The sequence below is a fragment of the Phalaenopsis equestris genome, unplaced genomic scaffold (assembly GCF_001263595.1).
Source record: "Phalaenopsis equestris unplaced genomic scaffold, ASM126359v1 Scaffold198068, whole genome shotgun sequence".
Taxonomy (NCBI): Eukaryota; Viridiplantae; Streptophyta; class Magnoliopsida; order Asparagales; family Orchidaceae; genus Phalaenopsis; species Phalaenopsis equestris.
In genome coordinates, this window is record NW_018218006.1 from 465,389 (window position 1) to 471,216 (window position 5,828).

At 38.3% G+C, this 5,828-nt stretch overlaps 1 pseudogene; it reads right to left on the reverse strand.

Moving 5' to 3' along the window:
* Positions 1 to 732: 732 nt before the first annotated feature.
* LOC110035542 lies at positions 733 to 1,750 on the reverse strand (annotated as a pseudogene).
* Between the last annotated feature and the right edge of the window lie 4,078 nt (positions 1,751 to 5,828).

Consider the following 5,828-nt stretch of genomic DNA (forward strand, 5'->3'; position numbering starts at 1 on the left):
GGTGTGGTATGTCACCTCCATGACTCTCTTTGGTTCCAGCCTAGGATCATGCCTAGATCTCGTCGGTTGAGAATCACCTTTTTCTTCCTTTGATAGTTTGAACCATGTCCCCGCCATGACTCTCTTTGGTTCAGGCTTGGGATGATGCTCAAATCCTGTCTGCTGAGAATCATTTTTCTCCTCTATCTGGCGATGTGGACTATATTCCAGCCAGGATTGTTTGGAGGTTCGTTCCTCCTTAGGGCAGCTCGCGTTGCTACTGATACCACAAGTTCTTTAACTAGGAATATCGTAGGAACAACTTCCTCTTTAAGAGAAAATATTTCCACTGGTTTGAATGCCGTCCTAGCCTTTATCGTTTTGGGTTTCTCTAAGGTCTTGGCTGTCCCTACATTGGGCAAGGGCGTCCAGATGAATAGGAACAGATTGTTGCAATTACGATAAATGACTTAGCCACGGGCTTCTTTACCTGTTGTAGTTCCAGCTGATGAGACATTTTGCACTCCCTTGGCTGAGAATCACTCTATTACATTGTCCGGTCGTGTGGATTATACCCCGATCATGATGGCTGTGGGGGCTCTCCCTTCTTATGATGCAGATTGTTCAAAATCTTTGATCCATAGTGATGACTCCACTATAGATCTCCTTGCCAAGAAGATTATTGGAGCATTTTCAAGTCAACATAAAGCCTCAGTGTCCAATATCTGCACCTGGTGTCACACATAATTTGCTTTACGGCTTCCTCATAAGCCTTGTAGCATCATCATACATGTGTTCACGTTCAAAGATAGAAACACCCAAAGTTAGCACTTTTAAGTAGACCCACAAAGCTGAAAAGTAAGAGAAAAACTGTTGTTGGGTTCCAGAAACAGAATACAGGCTTCCTCACTAAACTTAGTGAGCAAGTGATTTTCAGATAGTTCAATACATCGTCCTGTCATTTCCATATCACTTTGATCAATGGATTCATCCATTATTTGAGCCACCTGAATAACCTATTCATATTTAAGGAAACAATTTTGAAACTTAAAAATTTGGTGTGTGACATTTCATGTAAACTTAGGAAATTTTATCAGCCAGAGATCAACTAGCAAGAAATCTAAAAGATCTTGTTCACCATTAAGAAAAAGGAGTCTCTGAATGCGCCAAAGAATTTTGTCAACTGCAGAAGATATCATCACACATTTGCCTACATGTTCTAGAACCATCTTTTGAAGAAGTGGGCATGCTTCCTTTTCGCTAGTAGATAAAATGTATTCAACAATCTCTTGCTTATGCCCATGAGGTATGCCATTCTTAGATAGCCATTGAATTGATATTTGTTGCAATTCAGAAACAGTCAACAAATCAAGAACTTTTTTCATGTTGTACTTAAATGTTTGGGCACTAGAAAAAAGTTAATAGAGGTAGCCAGTCACTTGCAATTCATGGATTGCTGCATTTAAATCTGAAATTTCCTTGTAGGAATTATTAGACAACAAAAACAAAGGCCCTTTTCTAGAATATAATCGAACAAAAAGCCTCTGTGCATCATCCAACAATGAAGAAAAATATCCTATTAAACATTTTTCTGCACTCGTAAAAAGGTGAGAATGGTTATCCAACACATCTTTCAACATTAGATATTTTTCTGGTATTTGGACACGCCGATAGGTTGTAGTTTAGTACATTCATTTGCATGAAGAACATTTTCCCATAGTGACTCAAAATCTTGTTGACAGCCAGAAATGATGTCACCATCTTGTACCATTTTCCGACAATATAATGTAATAGGAACAACATCCAAGGGATGCTCGGGAAAAGACAATATTGATCCCTCACAATTGAGTTGATATATATATATATATATATATATACGAACAGGATTGTGGCGGCAGGAACAACTCTGCTAGGGTTTCTGCGAGGAGGATGGAACTTGGTGGCTGCTCTCTGAGGAAGACCCTCTTAGGGCTGGGTGGGAGAGGCCAATGCGGGAGAGGTCTTCAAAGTTTTTTCTATCTCTTGGTGAGACTTTTCAGCCTTCCAGGGCTAGGGGTCCTAAAATCAGTAAGTTACTGTTACATTGAAAGTTTGCAGTCTTAGCTCATGGAAGCTGGGATTACTTGATGGAAGGAACCTCCTAATACAACTCACCACAGAAGAAGATTATGCTAGAGTCTTTGCCAAACAGACAATTAGAATTGCTGGAGCTGATATGAAAATACTCAAATAGACACCTGATTTTGACCCTTCCAAGGAACCACGAGTGGTACCAATTTGGTTCATATTACCAGACCTTCCACTTCACCTGTTTAATCTAAATGCCCTTTTTAACATAGGAAGTGCAATTGGCACTCCTCTCAAAGTGGATGCACCCACTTACAACAAAGCAAGACCAACAAGTGCAAGAATACTAATAGAAAGGAATATCACAGTGCTTGAGCTGAAAAGTGAGCTAAAAAGAGTGTAGATTGGTGATGAAGCAGAAGGATTTTGGCAGGAGGTAGTCATCGAACAAAAACCTTATTATTTTCAACATTGCAAAATGTTTGGACACACCAAGGAAAAATGCTGCAGACTACATTCTCCCACTAAAACACTACCAAATAATCCAATTCCAAATGTTACTGAGGAGAAGGATATCAATCTGAGTCATGATGATGAAATACAACAAGCAAGAAGGAACAAAAACCAAACTAATATCACAGAAAACCCTGCTGAAGGACAATGGGGTGATCAATGGGAGCATGAAGGAGGAACTCAACCTGTAGGGTCTCTCACACAGCAAAGCCCAACAAAAATTGATGAAGGAATACAGATTAATGACAAAACTATAAATGCTGAATTGGAAGAGGTCACTAAAGTCATCAATCACCCAAGCAAAGGAATAGAAAACTTGGGACAAGTCCCACAAAATAAAGGTAATGAGGAGGAGTCCACAAGCAGTAAAATGAAGTGCATCACACCTTCAGAGCAAATGATATCAGAGATACAACACTCAATGGAAAGTGAATGGAAAACACTACAGAAAAAAAAGAAGAAGAAGATTAGAGAAGGCATTGAAACAAATAATGTGGAACTGTAGAAGGACCAAAGAAAAAATAATTCTCAAACAACTAGGGGAAGGACAAGATCTAGGTCCCAACCCTCATTCCATTTACCCCAACACCATGATTAATATGCTATGCTGGAATATAAAGGGGATTTCTGATCTCCCTTCCTTAAAAAGATTAAGGTTTTTAAATAAGAAATACAAGTGCTGGTGCTTGGTTATGCTTTAACCTTTGGCTCACCAAAATCTTCAGAAATATGCCAAAACCTTCCAAGGGTTCTCCTTTACCACTAATCTGAACAACAAGATCTGGATTTGGAGTAGAAATGAAATGAACAGCAAGGTTTTGCTCAATCACTCACAATTTATACACTGCTCTTTCAACATGGCAGACCAGGTTGGTTATGCCACTTTTGTTTATGTTGGATCCTCTAAAACTTCCAGACAAGAACCGTGGAAGGAGATCCACCAAATCAGAAGTTTGACTAATACTGCCTGGATTGTTGGAGGAGATTTTAACTACATTACTTCATCTGCTGAAAAAAAGGGGGGAAGAAATCCATCGCTTAAAAATATGACTGAGTTCAATGACAACATAAATACTGCTAGGCTGTTTGATTTAGGCTTTTATGGCCCTGAGTTCACTTGGAGAAGGGGAAAAATTTGGGAAATATTTGATAGGATACTGGCTAATGACAGCTGGATTCAGAATTACTTGCAAACAAATATCACTCATCTCAGTTTAACTGGGTCTGATCATAGACCTATGTTGATTTCCATCTCTGCCAATGAACACAACAACAGACCTCCCTTTATAGATACCTCCCTTTAGATACCTTAATGTTTGGTCAAGCCACAGAGATTTCATTCAGATTGTAAAGGAGAATTGGAAGGACTAAGATAACAAAAACCCTCTAATCAAGTTGTGGAATCTACAAAAAAGACTGTTAAAGCTCTCAATAAATAGAATTGGAACACCTTTGGGAACTTTCTGAAAGGAGTGGAACAGGCTGAGAAAGAACTTCAACTTCTGGAGAAAAAAACTTAGTAAGGGCCAAGTGGGAGAATCATCCCTCCTGGAAGCTAATGAAAAGCTACTGAATGCAGTAGAGTGGCAAGAGAAATACCTGAAATAGAAGGCAGCCAAAAATAAGTTTATTGATGGAGACAGAAACACTAAATTCTATCATGCTTGCATTAAATACCAAAGAAAATGCAACCCCATCCACTCTATCACAGACAACCAGGGAAATTGGATAAGAAATGATCAAGGGATAACTGAGAGTGCTGTGGCCTACTGTAAAGATCTTATGCAGTGTGAATTAACTGGAAGACAACAAGTGGAGTCTGAATTGTTCCAAGCTGATAAGGAATTTTGCTCCAAGATAAATTTAGTTGAAACCCCTGGAGAGGAGGAGATTAAAAAAGCCCTTTTCTCTATTGATAATGGCAAAACAGCAGGTCCTGATGGGTTCACTGCGTATTTCTACAAGAAGGCTTGGAAGGTCATCATAATAGAGATTATTGAAACTATCCAGCACCATTTTAAGGGACAACCTTTACCTGACTATTTCAGTACTGCTACAATTATTTTTGTCCCCAAATCCTCACTAAAAGATCATTGGAGTAATTACAGAACTATTAGCCTTACCAACATTGTAAGTAAGCAAAATTCTGGTATTGAGAATCCAACCTATTCTTCATCACCTTATTAGTCCCAAACAAGAAGCTTTTGTGAAAGGGAGAAGCATTGGGGATGATGTTATGATTTCTCAAGAGCTTCTGTTGGATTTAGATAAACCTTATAGAGGGGGCAACATGATCTTTAAACTGGATCTGAAAAAGGCTTATGATATGATCAATTGGAATTTCATCATGGAGATTATGAAGGCTAGGGGATTTACAGAAGACTCCTGCAAAATCATTCAAAGATGGTTGTAAGGAAATGTTAACACTGTTTTAATTAATGGTAAAACCCATGGGTTTTTCAAGGCAAATAGGGGATTGAGACAAGGGGATCCCTTATCACCAACCATTTTTATATTGGCACAGGATTATCTGTAAAAAATAATAGATAAACCAGGGAACAGAAAAGATTACAGTATATATCTTAACAGATCCAAACAAGATATTATCCACCTTGATGACATCCTGATTTTCTCCAGGGCTAACATAAAATGCTATCAAAAACCTTTCTGAAGACATTCAAAAATTTCAGCAAGCTTCTGGCCTTGAAGTGAACAAAGACAGAAGCCACATCCTTTTTAGCAAGAAATGCTCCATTGATTGCAAACAGTGGACATTAGAGCTCACTGGATTCAATGCTATGGATACCCCATTCAAATATTTGGGGGAAATATCTAACTAAGGGAAGGAACAAACAAATAAAGTTTAATGAAATTGTGGATAAAACCATGGCAACCCTCCAAGGGTGGACGAATTCCTTTCTGTCAAATGGGGGAAGAATAACCTTGCTGAAAAGCATCTTAACCACCTTCCCCTTGTACACATTACAAGTGGTTGTGATGAAGAAAAGCACACAACTCATGTTAGAAAGAACCTTCAAAAGAACCTTCAATTAATTTTTTATATTAAATAGGGGAAAGTATCGGCAAATAAAACGGTTTTGCAGACCAAGCGGACATCATATATTTCTAAGTTTATTTGATTGAGCCTCATCCTCAAGTCTTGTGTTTATCTTTCAGGATAGATACAGAGTTTAAGGTATAGTGCTCTTTCATTTAAACTATAAAAAATATGGGGTCATTTTGATTTCATATTTTTCTAAACTATATAT